The sequence below is a fragment of the Cyprinus carpio genome, chromosome A12 (assembly GCF_018340385.1).
Source record: "Cyprinus carpio isolate SPL01 chromosome A12, ASM1834038v1, whole genome shotgun sequence".
In the NCBI taxonomy this organism is placed as follows: Eukaryota; Metazoa; Chordata; class Actinopteri; order Cypriniformes; family Cyprinidae; genus Cyprinus; species Cyprinus carpio.
In genome coordinates this window covers 11984591-12004520 of record NC_056583.1, presented here as the reverse complement: position 1 = coordinate 12004520, position 19930 = coordinate 11984591, and the positions used below count along the sequence as shown (strand labels likewise).

At 36.9% G+C, this 19930-nt stretch overlaps 1 protein-coding gene across 2 annotated transcripts in view; it reads left to right on the top strand.

Moving 5' to 3' along the window:
* thrab (thyroid hormone receptor alpha b) overlaps positions 1-19930 on the top strand; it is a 123825-nt gene that overhangs the window by 50666 nt on the left and 53229 nt on the right. For both annotated transcript variants that reach the window (XM_042767565.1, XM_042767566.1), the window contains exon 2: positions 13727-13801. The gene's annotated coding sequence lies outside the window, so the exon portion shown is untranslated. The remainder of the gene's footprint in view (positions 1-13726; positions 13802-19930) is intronic.

The following is a 19930-nucleotide window of genomic DNA, read 5'->3' as shown; positions in this document are numbered from 1 at the left end:
TTTTTCCATCACACATATCACTAAAGTGGCCAAAGAGCGTTTTGTGTGTGTGTGTTCCATACAGACCCTCACTGTTTTTCTCTTGTACACTCACTGGTGTTGATTCTGCTCTGGACAAAGGCTCCTCGCTGGTGTGGGATGGCACACAGGCTGCCACTCGGTGTTACTGGAACAGCAAACAGCTTGGGCGATGCAGGCAAAGCCTGATATCACAGTGTTTTACGTGACCATATAGTACACAGTGTACATGCATGAATGAAGCTAGATCTGTGTCATCAACATGCCTTGTGTATTATTTATTTATTTATTGTAGTGAGTGTGTGTCATTCATACTTTATCTTAATCATTCTCTAGTGGAAGTATACATTTTGGATGGAATGTTTTAAAAGTAATTATTTTTCAAGTAACGAATAAAGCAAATTTGTTACTTTTTTGTAACTTTTATTTATTAGTCTTTAATTATATTTTTCTATTCTATTTTCCAATTATTTATCTAAATAAATGAAATATTGAATAATAAAATATTAGATACTTAATTGTGCATGTTCAATTTACTTTATTACATTTGCCATAATCTAACTCTCATTGAAGTTAATCTTTTAAAAACATAAATTAATTAATAACACTGTTGAATGCAATCTTTAGCAAATGCCAACATCAACAACCATTCCCCCCCCCCCCAAATTTTAAATTATCATGATGTGATGGCTAATTGCACTTGTAGCATTTAAAATGACTCAAAGTGAGTACTCGTGCTATTTTTAGATTAAATTGAATTTAATAATAATAAGCACCATTTGATGGTTATCAGCCATACCATTAAAATACTTATCAGCTTATCGAAACTAGCCAGAATTTTAAAACTGCTGCATTCCTAACAACTTTAGTTATGCTACAATATAAAATATATATAAATATTACATAAAGTACTTTTAAAAGTAATGCTACCCAACCAACTCTGAAGGGGACCCTATTATATCGTGCCACCTTAATAGAGACATTAATCATGTTGTAAATCACCATTTGTGGAACTGCTCTTTTTCTAGAACACATAGAGAGAAAATGCATCTTTGAAAGTCTGACAGCTTTGCAGAGCACAGCGTTTCTTTCTGTAGGCCAAGAGAGACCTGAAGAACCTTCTGCATTCTAGTCAGTGAATGTTAATGAGGTGAGGACAGATTATTTTCCTCCTAAGATGTTCGGTTTTGGTAACACAGCTGGGACGGGGTTCATTTCCCTTGTATTTGTCACCCTCTTTCTCTGTCACTCATGCTCTGGGTGTCTTTCGCACATTCTCACTGTGTGCCAGTTTACTGCATGTGACTGAGCTGTCACATGGAGCAGTAGAGCGCAAGCGTGTAGACATATGTATAGTGTGATGTACTGTCCCACTCACATAGATGTACACATATTTACAGATAAATTTATGGAGTTGCAAGGAGCCTGTCAATGCAGTCAAGATGTATTGTCAGTGGTATTAAAAAAGGCTCTTGGTAGACTGCAGTTTTAGCCAGTGGGGTGTCACCTCTAGCTTTCTGGGTGGTTGGACTGTACATTTTGAAAAGAATATGTTGTGACTGGAATAAACGTGTGCTTTTTCTCTGTCCTTATTCATTATCTTCTCTTTCTGCTTACTTTGTTGTGTTTCTTTCTGGATATAGAATGGAATACTCTCTGGAAGTGACAGGTGAGAACTAGGGATGCGACGATACCATTTATTCAGAACCGGTCCGATCCGATACCGAAAATTCTGAGTATCTGCCGATACCGATCCAATCCGATACCAGCGTTTTTTTTTTTGTTTTTTTTTTATCGATGTAGAATTTCTGTACCTCTCTGTGTTGACCTGATCGTCACTATTTTGTGTGTTAAACACAATCTACTACTATAGACAACTTCATTTTAATGAAAAATAACAAATGAAAAAATATATAATCATAAGCTATGACAAAAATACTATTACAAGCTAGGTTAGTGGATAATTCAGCAGCAAAAGATACTCTAGAAAAATCACGAGTGCACAATAATTTAATAAAATCTAATAAAATATTTTTATTTACAAATAAAAGTGAATGTCTAAATCTGGTCAAATGTTGCACATTGCTCTTTGTATTGTTGTAAAATACATTCATGAAAAAAACAAGTAAATACATTTATATATAAATATTTAGGACTACTATAGAATTAAAAGACATTTATTTTAAATGTATAGCACAGTAATGTGAACTTGAATTTAATGACTTAATTGTTAATCTGTACCTCACATTGAACTATGGAACAGCTTCAGAACACTTGAAATATAGTGCACGAAAACTTTTAGTTGCTGTATCATGTTTTGTGCCTTTTGTGGGGCACAACAATAACACAGAATAGTATACGCACAATATTGGATTTGGATCGGTGTCGTCTGAACGATACCCGATCCACAAAAAATGCCAGTGTTGGACCTGATACCGATCCTGATTATCGGATCGATGCATCCCTAGTGAGAACTTTGGCATGGAAGAACACCTGGTGCCATCTGGATTCATACAAGTCTAAATGAACAATTTTTTTTCAGTCATGTTGGAGGATAGTAACAAATCATGTTAAAACAAGAGATGTAACATTCTTTCCACCAAAGATGATGTCAGCTGTTCAGCTCCAATGAGGCATTCAAGAAACACAAGATTTGTGCTGCATCACTGAACACATCTGAAGAACAAGAGTTAAATTAAGAAGCAAGTAAAATGTCAGACTGGATGGATTAAAGGGTTAGTTCAGCCAAAAATGAAAATTATGTCATTAATGACTCACCCTCATGTCGTTCCAAACCCGTAAGACCTCCGTTCATCTTCGGAACACAGTTTAAGATATTTTAGATTTAGTCCGAGAGCTTTCTGTCCCTCCATTGAAAATGGAGTTAGAATTTATTGAAGCATCGAAAATACATTTTGCTCCAAAAATAACAAAAATGACGACTTTATTCATCATTGTCTTCTCTTCCGGGTCTGTTGTGAACGTGACTGCTGTGACTGTTGACGTACGACGCTGCTGACGTGTTCTCTGGTGCGCCCAATAACAAAGAAAACACGTCAGCAGCGTCACTGCAGCGTTGTGAACGCACTCACAACAGACCCGGAAGAGAAGAAAATGATGAATAAAGTCGTAATTTTTGTTATTTTTGGAGCAAAATGTATTTTCGATGCTTCAATAAATTCTAACGGACCCTCTGATGTCACATGGACTACTTTGATGATGTTTTTATTACCTCTCTGGACGTGGACAGTATACCGTATATACATTTTCAATGGAGGGACTGAAAGCTCTCGGACTAAATCTAAAATATCTTAAACTGTGTTCCGAAGATGAACGGAGGTCTTACGGGTTTGGAACGACATGAGGGTGAGTCATTAATGACATAATTTTCATTTTTGGCTGAACTAACCCTTTAATGCTCATCATTCAGTCATCTAAAGGACAATCCAAATGACTTAAAGAAATATATCATTCAGAATTGAAAACTCTCATTATTTACTCATCATTCATTTAGAACACAAAGAACTTCGAGTATCTATATTCTATCTATTTTTTGAATACTTATATTCAGCAAGGATGCATTAAATTGATCAAAAGTGACAGTAAAGACAATTACAATATGACAGGAGATTTCCAATTCAAATAAATGTTTTTCTTCTGATTTTTGTTCATCAAACATTCCTGGATAAATTATCATGGTAGTATATTAGTAAGAAATGTTTCTTGAGCAGAATTAGAATGATTTCTGAAGGATCATGTGACACTGAAGACATAAATTCAGCTTCGCCAAAACACAAATAAATTACACTTTTAAATATATTAAAATAGGAAACAGTTATGTTAAAATGCGACAGTATCTTTCAGTATTACTGTTTTTATTGTATTTTTATTAAAAAATGCTGTCTTGTTGAGACTTCATTCAACACCATTTAAAAAAAAATTATTTTGAACCATAGTATGTATTGTGCATTCATATATTCATTTCATCAAAGGGCAATGTTTTGACTTTTGACCCAAGGAATATCCTGTAATATAGTGCTTTTTATATATCGTATATTTCTACAGAATGTAGTTTAGAAATATTGTGGTTTTGACACAAAAGTGAGAGAGTAATGACAGAATTCCCATTTTTATTTTTGGTGAATTTCTCTTCAAACTTGCTGTTGGCTGTCACACTCCATCCCTGGAATGTAAGCAGTGGGATCTGAATGCCAGTCAGCTCTGAAAAGTGTCCCCATGACTGAACCTACACACTTGCATTCACACAAACAAGTATCTTATAGTGTTGTGTGCATATGTGTCTCTGTTTCCATGGAACAGTCAACAGATACTCCCTCGGTCCAAAGTGAGTTCTATTGGATCATCTAGTGCACGTGTGTCTACAGTATGTGCTGGCGTGCATGTAAGACTGTTCATGGACCCTAAGGATTGAATATAAAATCAGTGTTTACAGTGTCAATAGCACTATGACCTTTAGTTTCCTAATACTGCTACTTATCAGTTTCAAATCCTGTATCAAGGTGAACAAATGTTGAAAAAAATATGGTCAAAAGATGTAACAGAATCGTGCCAATAACTTTAGACATCCAATTGACTTTCATGACTGTTGTCATTTTAAAACAGTGAGACGGCCTTTATCTCTGATTCTTTCCCTCTTGCAGGCTCCCCCCCCCCTTTTTTGTGCTCACTCGGCTGGTCCTTTCGTACGTCGCTGTAATCGCTCTATAGAGTTTGGCTTGTCCTTCCTACCTTGCCTTCCTTTCTTTGTTAATCATCTTTCCCTGCTCTTCCTATTCATGTCTGTAATGGTTAGTGGATTTTGATGTTCCACTCTATGTGGTGGCTCTGTGATGGTCACATGACCCTGTTTGACCTCATTAGATAAGGATGTGTGAATGAGCATAGATTTTTATTGGGTGTTGTGATGCTTCCCAGAGGCGAGCCGTGAAAGCATCCCATCTAATACTGTGGCCTAGTGAAGCAGGGTTAATGCACTCAGGGTGACAACATTTGATGTGTGTGTGTGTGTGTGTGTTTATCTTCGACAAAGGGCTGTCTGAGACATCTCTAATGTGAATTGAGTTGTTTGCATCAGTGTTTGTCCTCATCAAAGTGGTGGGAAGATGATTATGCTTGACGCAGCGGCTTGAGTGAAGGGTGTGAGGAAGACTGGTCGCTCAAGGCGCTGCAGGCGTCTCAGGGGACAGAGGTTAAAATGTTTGGACAGGGAGGACAGACTTTAAGCATCCCCTGGTAGTGACTAGCCTCATCAAAAATTAGCATGACAACCAGAGTAGATACTTCAACTGTTATATTCATTGAAACTTTCTGTTCCTGTTTTCTTTTCTTTTGAACGAGGGGTGACCAGTCCTCCTCCTGGAGGGACACCTTCCATCAAAATTTAGCTCTAACCCTTACTGAACACACCTAAACCAGCTAATTAAGGTCTTCAGGATCACCAGAAACTTCCAGGCTGGTATATTTGAGCTAATCTTTGTAGGAAATTGGCCATCATGGGCACATTACCAAAGCAAAAGTTGTTCCAAAAGGTCAGTACTTTAATCTTGCTGCTTCCATCGAAACCTAAAAGTTTGAGATAGCATTGTATGTATCTTTTCCTGGGAAGGCAATTTTAAAACACACTGTGATAATCTCTGTGTAAGTACAAGACACTATTCGAGTTGCTGCCTATTGAGAATGTTCCAAATTGGACACTTATAAGGCTCTGTTTCACTTGTGATGCTGGCATAGAGGGCAGATGCTCTTGTACCACAGTTTAGTAAATGTTGGCAGCTTCATTTATTCTTGACTGTGCTGTATTGACTGCTTTGATGAGATCAAAAAAAAAACATTAATGAACATCACAATCAAAAAATCAACCACAAAAACAATCCATTTACTAGTTACAGCATGAAATAAACATAAATGAACATCAGAAGGTATCTTGTTTTAACCACAGAAAGACGTCAATAGACACAATTTTTCAAGTTCAAGTCCACCAGTGTTAATCTACTCTCCTTTCTGGTTTGTTTGTCAGACAAAATGGCGGATTTGGCGTTAGGATTGGTCAGATCACCTGTCAATCAAGCACCCCGGCAAAGGCTAAATTCAGATGGCTACTTTTTTGAACTTCATTTGCATGATTCCTTAAAATGCTACCTACTGTACCATTTTAAAGCAGGTCAAATCCTAGTTTAGACCCTTCCTTTAATCTTGGTCTGGGTCTTAATGATTATTTTCGTCCACAGCTCAGATTTAAGCCCACTTGGTCTTTCCTCAACTCACAATGGTACGGTATATTTAAAGCAGACATTGTAACTGGATTAATTAGAAGCTTTGTCTGTTCCATTTGGAAAAGCTAAACAAGGATTTACTATTCCAAATAGCCAGTCAGTTTTCCTGTCAATAACTCTTTAATAATGACCTTGTTGAAGGGCTGGGGGAAGGTACTTCCAACCAGTGGATGGGATTTTATTTAGGCTCTTCAGTGCTTTGTGTATTTTAATACTTTTTTCTTCTAGCTGTATTTACATACAAGTAGTTTTATCTCGTGCCAACACAGCAGAGATTCTCGAAACTGGTCCAACCACACAAACCCCAAATTCTCTCTTCCTCTCTGTCGCTTGCTCTCTCTTCTCCTCTCTGTCATGAGCACAATCGCCACATTTACACACAAACAGTCTGCGCTTCTCATTCTCTCTCCCATCCCCCTGCGCGAGAGAACTGTAAGCCAAATTGCTGCACACTGGACACCCGGCCATAAATTAGACTTTTGACAAGCCTAGTGGCATTGTCTTCTCCCCCACCCAGCCCCTAACCCTGAGCTAACCTACTCACGACCTAGAGCTGCCCAGCTGTGGTTTGCTACTCAACGTGGCCTTGTCTCTTCCTTCAGAAAACATGGACACTTTCTCAGTCTGTTATGCTATCTCACTCACTCTGCCTGTTCTCTCGCCTCCTCTTTGATTGCTACTCATGATGCATTTGTTTCCTCGCTGAATCGGCTCTTTGACTTGGGCCTGAGCCATGCCCTTGTAATGACACCATGGCTGAATTTTTACACACACAAACATGGAATTGCATGTGCAAGCCTCACAAAGGAACTTTTTACAATGTCTAAACTGGAGCTTCTATGTGATAAATAGCTGATGATTCATTCATATTTCATTCATATGTATTAGGGATGTCAAATGCACCATAATTTGGTGAAGACTATGACAGTAATTAAATAATTTCAGTCAAAACCTATGTTTTTTTATTAAGGTTTTTAAGGCATGTTTGCATCCCTAACAGCACACATACATCTGACCGATGTCGATCCGTTATACAAAGTTATTCAAAGATAAAAGAAGTCATGTGTTCAGTTAAACACTATACTTCAACATTATTAAAGGGTAAGTTCAACGATTTTCAACGCACTTTGTATCGTCACAAAGTTGGTAATATATGTAAAATGTTTATTCTTTCTTAGAGATACCCTGGTTGTTTGTCAGCAAAAGTGCCACATGATGCAAACACAGCATTTTGTCATTGTGATGCTGCAAAAAAAGGCCTTTTGTCATTTTGTAAAAACTCGTCATTTCATTTTGCGACATCTGGCGGAGTGTTACTTACAAATAAAAGGAGATATATACTGTACTGTATTGAACTTTTTTTTTTGAGTATTGGAATATTGCATAAATTGTTGATATGATTTTTATTTTAATTATAGTAATAATTTCCCTCTTTGTATCGACTACTGACAAGTTGGTATTTTGACAGCCCTTCTGTTTGTATATATCTACACACATGCACATTGCTTTTCAGAGATATCACATTACTTCGGGCTTTGCATGTGTGTCTCTTTGTGTGGTGGATTACGAAGGCGTTATTTGCATGTTTACGATGTGTGTGTATATTTGTCCTTTAGACAGAGGCAGCGTGGAGGGCTTATTGGTGGTTAGTGTCAGGGTGGAAAGTCATTATGAAGTGGAATGTACCATAAGCAGAGGGGTGGGCGGATGGGAGTATCGTAGGGCGAAATACAGCTGGGGAGATCGACCCATATGTGTCCTTTTCCCTTTCTCCTGGTACTGCCCTTCCCTCAGACCACTGTAAACCCTCCAGATAACAGCCTCTTATACTAGCGGCATTAATCATTAAACTGTCCTCAGTGTAATGCTATGAACGCATACGCTTGGAATGATATATCCTATTCAAAATGACCTCATAAGTGTGCAGCTACATTACAACTTCTCTTTTGCCAACATGCTTAGGCCCTTCTTTCAATACTTAAACTCCCATCATGCATTCTTTTGCATCCGTCCTCCAGACCAAACAAACCACAGATATTTGAAAGAGTCGTCTACAGGATGTGTGCCATATGCCGGTGTCCCCGAGGAGCGCCCGTGTTTTGTTTTTGAATGATCTAAAGAGTTTAAGGCCCCTGGCCGTGGGATTTTGGGATTGACCCAAAGAGAAAAGCGCAAGGTCTTGAAACAGAACAAGAAAAGCTGGTTCCTCTCTATCTCTCTTCCTCTTGATTTTTCACTTGCTATCTTACACCTCTCACTGGAGGTAGCACATTTGTATGTTCGCATTGGATCGGGTTCTAATGCATTTCCCGTGGAGCAGCGGCCCACACAGTTTAGATCGAAACTCTAGGATTATCATCAAAGCGCATTATTAATCAAACAATACTCAAGCAAAACCTGTGTCAGCTTATTAGAGAACAGACAAGCACTCTGTTCACTTTGCTTGGTGTCTTATTTTCTGTGAATAAGTGTAAAATGATTAAATGGACTTGTAGAGTTTCAAACAGTCACTTGTAAGACATAAGCAAGCTTTCAGAGTACTTTTTCCCATCTCAGGGCCGGGTTTTCGCTGCTCAGTCACTTTTGACATCACTTCCTTCACATAGCTCATTGACAGATGATTGCACACTACGTTCTGAAGGTTAAACACATGCTTGAACTCTTGTTCCCACAGTCTTGTTGTTCATGAGAGAGGAGATGCTGTCTGGTGGTCTTCTCTCTGTAGGGCAGATGGAATTGTGGAACCCAGTCATAAAAATAGAATTTGCTGTATATTACGCAGAATGACAGAATTTGGATGAATAAATCAAAAGTAGGGATTTACACTTAATCAAATTACTATATGGACTAGTGTCTGTGGGTATTAAAAGCGAAAAGACAGCTATGCGTGTGTCTGTGTGAATGAGTGCCGCAGTTTCGTCTGTTACACTTACTCAAGCATCCAAGACACTCTTGGTGTTTCTAGCATCTGCTGTCTCACTATATGAGGACACTCACAAGCTTTTCATCATTTTAAGTAAAACTACTGTCTGATACACTCAAAACCCAAGGTTTTGACTACAATCCCCCAAAATAAAAGTTTGGTTTACGCTTAATAAATTATGACAGAAATATAGTACTGTTGTACAGTACATTGTACTTCACAAAGCAATAATAAGAGTGCTGATAATTATCATTTTATCATTTATCTGTTATCATTTTGTCATTGCTGTGAAGTGTGCTGCCAGTATGAATGTAGCCAGTGCTTACTTATCAAAACCTTTTTTAAAACAATACTTATTAACGTTTTGAGTATTCTGGAAACAAACTTCAGTAAATGTCTGACTTAAGAAAACCAAAACCTGCCTCTGATTAGATTGAAATAATTGCAAAAAACCATGTGTTCTTTCATGTTTTTTTTTTTGTGGTGTGTGTTCTAGGCTGGTACCACATGGAGGTGTGGCAGCATGCCTGCTCAGCGTGTGTAATCACTAGCACAAATCAAAATAGAACAGCAGCCAAATCATTGGGAGAGGGACAAACAGACTGCATTTTATATAGAGCATTTTACAACTCCTGACTGTAAATGCAGGTTTCATTCTGACACAAGACTCTTATTGGCTGGCTGGTTGGGAATGTCTGGTGCGTTTATGTGAAAGCTGCTGTGTGGTACAGGATCTGCAGTCAGGTTTTAGGAAGCATTTGATGTTGCCGTGCAGATTCCATTATGAAGCTCAGCACATTCGTGGTGTATTTGAGATTAGTATGGTTCAGATGATCAGCTACAGAGAAAATCAGAAACGGTGTAATCATCATTGTAGTTGTGCTGCTTTTGTTTTATTTGTGTATTTTCCGTTGTCCCCAAAATGAAGGAAATCACTGACTTTTGGATTCTTGAACGTTCTGAAGAAAACGTGTACAGACAAAGCAAGGCAGGACATACAGAGATCAGCAGGCCTAAAATAGAACAGGCATTAGCCTGCCTGTGTAATTAAACACAGTATTAGGGGGAATCTTTAAGCACACACTTAAAGAGGATGCAGAAATCATAAGAAGTTCATAAATTACTTTTTTAAATAATAGTTTTTTTTTTTCAACAAAAATAGTTTTTCTTTATTTTTTACGTTTTATTTACATGAAGTTTTAATTAAACCCTTTTTGTGTGATTCATCACGCACTTATCATGAAATTAAGCATACACCATTTATCATGTCTAACATGCTCATTTTGTCATTTGCTATATTCAGCAGTCAAGTAAACCAAAAGCTTTTTTTCAAGATAAATTTAGATGCCTTCCCAAAGAAAGAAAAAAAGGACACTTGGAGATGCCTAAAACCATTCAGAATCCATTCAGAATTACTTAACCCAGCAACATATAGGCCTACATGACAAATCAAAACATTATGCTGAATGTGTGTGCATAACAATGTGAATATACTAAAATGTATCAGGGCATAAATACAATGTGCGTTCAGTGCGTCAAGAGAGCTCATACATGGTTTGTTTGCGCATTAATATAACAGATTCACGCAAGCTTCTTTACGACCACAATCGTCTTTACTTTGAATGCAGTCCTCATCCATCAAAACTTTACTAGCGAGACGCTGGTTATCAAGACGAGAAATGTCGTTTTTGTATTATCTGGCATGTCATACAGCTGTGGGATGTTTTGCCGTTCCGTTCAGTCTGTATTTCACACAGCGCAATGCGAGAAGGAAACAATCACAGAATTTGACAGAGCTTGTGTTTTAAAGCGAAACACACTGGAATGAATTATTCACTGAAAACGCAATGTTAGTCTTTATTCTCTGTGCCATTTCTGATGTCATCAGCCTAGTTTTCTTCACATTAGTTCTGTTTTGGACCGATTGTTTGAATGCATTCGCTTACTGGATCATTGGACTGAAAACTTTTCCGGAGTTTAGCGGATTAAATTATCTGATCACATAAAGAAGTTAAATCAGCTTAAAGGTTTAGATAGAAATTGTGCTTCAGTAATTTATTTGCGTTAAATTATTTTAACATGGTAAGGTTAAAGCATTAACGTTGACGGACCTAGTTTTTAGTTTGGGTTAGCTTTTAGTTCTGTTTGGTTTGACTCTTAAGTCACAATAAAAAGTAATGATTTCATTGCATTGAATACAATATGACAAATCAAGTGGCAAACAAACAACACCAACAAAAATGTCTGAAAAATTGGAGTACTACAAACTACGAAAACATGCATACATTTAAAAAAAAAAAAAATCAAGGCACAGTGGTCTGTCTCAGATCTTGTACCTGGACGTGGCAGGATGGGATGAATTTGGATGTCAGATAAATGTACACCCAAACCCCCTGATGGAGACAGAGTAACAGCATGAGGATTTATTTCAGCGATCCGAGAGCTAATACTGTTGGCTTTCAACTCAGTGGCTTTAGATCTGTTATCTATATCTAGAGAGCATCAATGTCAGAGCTGTAATTAAAACAAGGACTCTATTAGCAATTTGAGACGAAGCCTTTTAAAGAAAGAGCCCCTGCGTTTTCCCTCCTGCCCTCCCCAGAGGAAGCTAAACCTTCTTTGAATCTGGCATCTAGACTACACTGCTGAAAAGACAGAGTACCACAACTCTGTCATCGTTTCATATATTCAGTGGATCGTTCAGCTTTAGTCACTGCAATGTGTTTTCATTCATACAGTGTCGGCAGGAGACCTGTTTTCTGTTGCATTAGTGGAAATGGCCATTGAAAAAATCTTGTTTTATTTTTAATTTTTTTTCGTACACAATGGCGTCCATTCATGTAACTGCCTTGCAGCTGACAACAGACTCACAATAAAAAAAATAAAAATAAAAGACCAAAAAGGATTTGAAGTGTGTTTAACACTAGGATAGAGTAAGATGGAGTATAAACATTTTGGTCTGTACCTGCTTTGTAACCCATGTTTTTTTGTGATTTTTTTTTTTTTTTTTGGTATTTGATTAGAATCGGTGGATTGAGCTGTTGATTAGAAGTTGAGTGTTTATTGGAAAGGTCAACCTTTTTGACTCCTGTGCACTTTGTCTGCAATAGTATTCAAAGGCCGAATCTAACCTGATATTTGTAATAAAAACAAATAAAATGTGACTTTATTTGTAGTCTTTTTTAAAGAATTTGTTATGTTAATATAGCTAAATTTAAATAATTGGAAGACTTATTACCATCATTAGAAGTGGGCCCTGACCATGGAAACCGCTGCTGTAGTGGATAAGCCATGATGTGCATTTTATGAGTATATGACATGTACATTACATTATTATTTTTTTTACATTTAATAGTTTTGTATATTTATTACAATTAGTATGCACATATATATAAGTAATTTTTTTATGATTTCTATACATTTAGATTGTATAATTATATAAAATGAGCCGTAATTTGCAACAGGCCACTTTGAGAGAGAGAGAGATAGAGAGAGGAAGGAGGGAGAGTGAAAGAGAGCTAACAGTTGCTCTGAGTTATAACTAGGTTATTTTCCCTTCTCTTTTTTTCCTGCTTCCTGCAAAGCTGTTTTTTAAGTAAGTGTGTTTAGTAAAGTAAAGTATCACTGTATGGACTAGAAACATTATAATTGTATAGCTTTAGGTGCTTTCAGTCATACTGCACTTGCTCTCCCAGTGTAGGAGTTTGGAGTAACTCTCCTTTGAGCAAGCAGATAGTCTGATCTCTGACCTGAGCTAATCAGGCACAAATTTGGCCTGTCTTCAGGTCCTGCGCCTCCACAGCTATTTACATACTCCCCGAACCTAGGTTTTCCTTTTTTGTCTTTAGTCTGTGTGACATCCATTCTCATTTTAATTGAAGCATGATGACATAAACACCCTCCCACCAAAAAGATCTTGTTGAAATCTGATTATATAACAAGATTAACCCTAGAGGTTTAGACCTGCTGCCTAGTGTTGCTAGTCCAAAACAGAAAAAAAAAAAAAAAAAAAATAGGATTGTGTGTTTTTGAGAGCAGTTCTTTAAGGTTCAGTACGTTACTATTGCCTTATAATTTTGTGATGACAATCATGCGTTGATTTGAGAAATTTCAGGAATGTACATGTTAATACCTGTTGCAGCCGCTGGAATTCAACAAGATGACAGTAACAGAAGATGTACCACCCCGCACTTAAAAAGGAGAACAGAGTGTTTTGAAAAAAGGGTGCAGCGGTGCTTAGCAGACAGTTATCTGTGTTTTTTCTGTAAACAGTCTATTCACTTCAGGGTTGGTATAGGGATGTGGGAAATTAGCTTTCCATCAAGACTAAAGGAAAAGCTCCAATGAAGGAAGGAGTTTGTGGGGAGGAAGAGGAGAAGCCTAGGGCGGTTTCTTTTCTTTGTTAGCCTTTGTGCTGTGTGGCCTTGCCTGTTTGTTTTCCATATTCTGCTTCTGAACCCCCTCTGAACAAGCCTCTTTTGATTTCTCACAGGACGGTGGACTACAGTTCCAGAAAACCCAGGCCTGGGGAAATCATTAACCAGAGACAAAGCACAACAGCACACTGGTAGGTTCTGTGGCCTTCCCTCTCTGTCTTGTAGAGTACCTGAATATTTGTGATCACACTTCAATAGAATGAGTTGTAATAGGCAACGTTTGACTGTTTTGCGTTTTGCTGTTTATGAAAAACAATATTCGTTCCTTTTACCTCTGTCCAAATCTGTTATTTATATAGTTATTTATTTAAAATATAAATAAATATTATTACAACTAATATTTAATAATAATATTAATAATTTAACACATTTATAATTGAATGCTTTTTTTCCCTTTTTTATTTATTTATTTATTTATTTTTTATTTTTTACATTTTTGACAAATTTTTAATGTACACAATCTTTTAAAATTTTGGGATCAGTAAGATTTTTAATTTTTATTTTTTAAGAAATTAATACTTTTATTCAGCCATGTGCCGGATACATTAAATTGTTAAGTTACAGTTAAGACATTTATAGTGTTACATAAAATTTCTAGTTCAAATAAAAGCTGTTATTTCTAACTTCATATTCATCAAATAAAAAAGTACTAAAAATGCTCATCAAAGAAAAAAAAAACTATTAAACAGAACAACCATTTTTGATTTGGTAATAAGAAATATTTTTATCAACAAATTTACATATAAGAAAAGCTGAAAATTCAGCTTTGCCATCATAGGATTTAACAAAAAAAAATACATATAAGAAATACAGTATGGTCTCTGCTTTCTGTAAATACAAATAATATAATATAATATAATATAATATAATATAATATAATATAATATAATATAATATAATATAATATAATATAATATAATATAATATATAAAAATAGAATAGAGTTATTTTGAATTGTAATAATGTTTTTTTTATATACAATTATTTATGACCGTCAGCATTTAACTAAACATACTGAAGTGTAAGTGTAGTTATGCTATTAGAAAGCAGATACTTTCCTTTAAAACTCAAAATGTATTTCTGGTTTAGAATGACAGAATGATGTAGCATGTCACTGAGTAACATATAGCGCTGGCTGCTTCTGTGAGAGTTCCTTGGCTCAACTGAGCTACCAAATAGGGTCAAATTTGGTGGCCCAGAAGCTGCGGGAAAAATACTGTTTACTCTTGTGAATTTTATTGGGAGGGGTGATCTGGTGTTCAAAAGCCTTGGTATAAATGGCATCTAGTCTAGCCATTCTTAAGAAGGAAATAGGAGACACACATTCTCAGAATTCCAGCCTACTGTATGTCTGGTTGAAAAAAGTGCCCCTTCCCAGCGACGAGAGTTTCTAATACCTCCAAATGGAATTCAACACCCTTTAAGAGAAGACATGCAAACTTTGCTTTGTACTCGTAGAGTATTTATTTTTCCAGCAGGTTATCCCAGTATTACAGATGTTCTGCCCTGGGGTCTCAAGCTGAAAAACAATTACGGTATCTTTTGGATTAGGAGGTGTTTTCTACACCTGTCAGCAGCTAGATTGTCCTCTACTGAAGCTTAGCTGTGTCAGGAATGAAAGCAGTTTTCCTCTTTCTCTCTACTGTCCCACAGGCAGCTGCTGTATGAAGCATAATTGCATGTAATCCTGGCCCTAGTCCGAGGGCTTTAGAAAAAAAGACTAGATAATGCCAGCTGAAGAGAGCACCTCTAAACCTACTGTGTCACACTTTCAGTTTGGTTATCAGCTTGTGAGAAGGAGCACACATGTTCTCAGATGAACAAATATGTGTTTCTGCTGAATAGTGGAAAAGGAGTAGCCTATCTATCTATCTATCTATCTATCTATCTATCTATCTATCTATCTATCTATCTATCTATCTATCTATCTATCTATCTATCCTATCTATCTATCTATCTATCTATCTATCTATCTATCTATCTATCTATTTTTAATTAAATAAATGCAGTCTTGGTGAATTTTCAAGCACAATAAAATTCTAAACTTTTAAACCCTGTTAAGAGCCAAAACACAAAATGTGTATTTATATATCGACACGGAGTATGATTTTAGTGTTCACCAGTCTACACCTACTGTATAGGATTGTTAATTGCTCATAACCCTTGGTTCATGCCACATGCCCCAGTTTTTTCAGTGTATAACCAAACAAACCAAGTGAACTGTTTTGGTTAACATGAAAAATCACTGTAGATACTAAGGAGTACATTTAGAAAGACAGGGCAGCATACAAATGCAAAAGTTAATGGGTAGCTGTTCATTTTCCAGAACTTTCCCTGAATAAAACACTGGCTAGTCCAGAATGAACTACCATGTTGGTTTATGCTGGTTTGGTGTTAATTGTCTGGCAGGTGGCTGAACCCTCAACCACAAGTGGTGATGCTGGTTAAACAAGTTAGAAAAGTCTGGTGGGACATTAGCTTTCGAAACATAACATATGCTCCTGAACAGCTATGGTTCTGTTTCTTTTTTCTTTGAAATTCTGAAATTGGTGTTGCAGAATAGAAACCAGAGCCAAATGCGACCAAATCTTTTTGGTGGACTCTCAAGGAGTAAGAGGCCCTATTCCTTTATTATAGGGCTTCACGCTTTGGGGTTAGAGGTGTGTTGGGGGAACTAGAGTTTACAGTATATTTTTCAGTTACAGTCTAACATTCTTAACACCTCATAAATTACACCTGCTGCGACGCTGCTGAGGCCTGATGAACTTCAAGCTCACTGAGGGGAAATGAAGTAAGCAGTGAGATCTGTGTGGGATATTGCTTTTCCGTTACTCCCCCTCTCTTTCCTTGAGCAGCCTCAAGAAATTGCCTAGTTTGGACCCAGTGAAAACAAAGTGAGATGACCAGTGTTCACTCTCAGTGTTCAGGAGCCTGGAAATGCTTGCTGTGGTTCATTCATACAAATAAAGTCGGTATATAAATGTATGCATGGGCGACATTGGTGGGGCGGCGGGGGGTGGGGTTTGTATATTCTTAGTCATGGGATCCCCAATGTTAGCCCCACCCCAATTGGAGTGGTTATCCAAGCCCGGGTGCTTAATACCCTCAAACAAAAGCAAAAGCTATTGAAGATCTGGCAAACGTTTGTGCTCTGAAGACGTTAAAAGTTACTATTTACAATGTGTTTTTGTAGCGTTGAGCAATGTAGCCAATCACAGGCATATCTTTTGATTTCTTGAACTCAATGGCCAGTCAGAAAAATGTGAATTTGTCAGAATTCACTCACTGCTGAAAGCGCCAGAGTTTTTATTTCTACATGCACCCTCGTGAATCATCTCATTGCTAAGTGCAGATGCAATGTAAATAAGAGATTCACTGTGCAGTTTAGAGAGCTTCATTGATTACAACAGAACTTTGTGAGATCGCGATGACCTAAGATGAGTGAGACTTCCTATGCTATAATCACTCTCGAAATAGCAGTGATTGACACAGTGGTAACCATAGTAATGGAAGATACAAAAAATATATATATGTGAGAGCAGCCTCAGTTATTTGATCCCAGAAACAGTCCTGGCCAAACTTCCACAGACAGTGCACATTCAGAGCGAGATCTAGTTCACGGACCAAAAGCATGTGTAAACTTTATTGAGATCGGGACAAATCAACCAGTAATGTCATTTCCAGTAACGGATGGTAGAAAGTTCAGGAAAGAATGGTATGAGATTTATGACAGAAAATATACCCACACCTTTTTTTTTTTTTTTTTTTTTTTACGTGTTTTATATTTGGTAACAACGATTCAATTGGATACATTTCAAGTGATATGGAAAAAAAGTCACGGAAGACACGCCAGTATTTACACACATAATAAATTATAAATGGCACCGCTTCTGATAGACTGGTTACTATTTTAAAACTACTGAGTTCACTACTTCCCTTGGTGTTTTTTTTTTTTTTAGGAATGTGTGATTCAACCCCCCGCTTTGATCTTCCCCTTTACTCTGAAGTTTCTTTGTAATCCACCAAGGTTTTGTTTTCCGCACACTATACTGCATTATCTTTGCAGCATCTCTTCCTGTATGCGTCCTGGATCACTCACTTGCTCGAAAACGCTTACACTGCAGTGGCAGGCCAAACCTTTATACCATCCCCCCACACGGATAAAACACTAGAAATTACAAGGCGTGCAGAACAGTACAGTACGTACTGTCCTGGGACCCTCATTTCTCAAAAGTATGCAACAGTGTAGCGTACACATGTGCAAAATTGTTTCTGGCTCTTGACACAGGTTTGTATGCTCAAACCTTTTATACACATCATTGATTTTTCTAACCTCTGCAATATGCCACTCCTGCATCAATGAATGGTTTCCTGGAAGAAAAAAATGATCCATAGGCCATCTGTATAGAGCTCATAGACTGAATCTCACCCCCGTCCCTTGGTTTCTTTTGCTCTCCTTCACTGGAAAACTGCATAGGTTTTCCTACAGCCTTTTAATTTGGGACATTAGGTAAATATAGCAAGGGGAAAAGTAAGTGTTCCATTTCTTGACACTTCCCTCCCACGTTGCTGCATTAACAAATGTTTATTTGAGAGTTTTAGGACAGACTAGTCCAGGGCCCAATGCTAAGGATTTATTTATTAAATTTTATTTTCACACATTTTTACTTGCCCTACCAACATTTTCACTGGCCCTGCCACAAAAAAAAAAAAAAAAAAGTTGTTTTTGATCTGTGTTATCCTGTATTCTAATAAATAAGCTTATATGACAAAATGTTAGATACAAGTTCAGTTTTACAGTTCTCGATTCCAGTTTCATTAACACAGCAAAAACTACTAGCCAAACAAATATAAAGTTCAAACATTATTAAAGTGAGCAGTCAGTAAATACGAACAAATGAACAAATTACAAGCAATAGCATAAATAAATAAACAGAACAAAGATATATTGAAAAATGCTGTTTTTAGATTTGTGGGTATTCAAGTACAGAAACTGAATAATCAAATGTAAAATAACATTGCATTTTCTTCACTGTATAAATTAAATATAGATTATTCCTTGTTAAAGCTACAAACGTTATTTAAATAAAGAGCAGTGATTTTCTTTTTTTATTTCATTTATTATTTAACATTTTCTTTACACACTTTTTAAACATTTAAATAACAATAAAAAAAATAACTATAATAGTATCTCAGCTGTACTACAATAATGCTGGTCACTTACCTGGCAAACTTTGGAAAATTCAGTGATTATTTTCATTCTTTTCAGTGATTATTTCATCAGCTTTGTTCCCTGTAAACACAAGTTTGTTTCCAAATTGAAAAAAACAACAACAACACAAAACTTTCTTCCCTATGTTTCCAATCAGATTAGAGCTTTCCAGATTGAGAAAGTCATAGGGTTTATTCTCAAACGTAAAACCACATTTCGGAAATGTGTATACAGTATACTTGCCTCTGTGTGTAATCTATGGTAATTGTGGCTGTCCGGTTCATGCCGACTCTCTGTTTTATGTTGTGGAAAGCTGAGATTTCACGCTGGTTTGCAGTGCTGATATGAATTGCTCACTCAGTTTTAACTGCCTTGTGATTATAAATTCCCAGTTGCATATTTTAAATGTCATATGCTTCATTTAAAAGGCTCATATGTTACCGCTGAGGGTAGTGCCAGGGTGAATAGCTCTTGTACCCACTCTCCAGGTGTCTAATCAGCTTCATTATAATAAGGAAAGCGAAGAGGAATATACATAATTTTTCAGACATATGAATGCAATTGTCTACTTAGGTGGCAGTGTGTGCAGTTTCTTTTTTCCAATTGGTGAGCGTATACAAAGTGACTCATATGTGCATAACCACCCTAAAGTAACGGTGGTTATCTATGTACAGTTTATTTGAACTTCCATAGCCTGTAGGTTTGTGTGTGTGAGTGAGGGAGAAAGAAACTTCCTCTCTGTTTAGTTTTGTAAGTGGATTAGACATGGATGTGGAGACTTCCTGGGGAGCTCCCAGCGTGAGACGCACACAGACAGGGAGGTTAATGGCAATCTGTTTGCTGTGTTCATGTACTGAACCTTGTTAATTGAACTGTTGCTGGTGTTTGTACACAGATTCAAAAAAGCTGTTATTTTGATGGCTTGCAATACTCTGTATCTGTACAGCTTTCTCATGGTCATTTTCAATTTACAACATAAAGAAATATGAAACATGAAAAATACAAAACAATAATTCTTCAGGGCTCAATTTGTCATTTTCTCCTGACT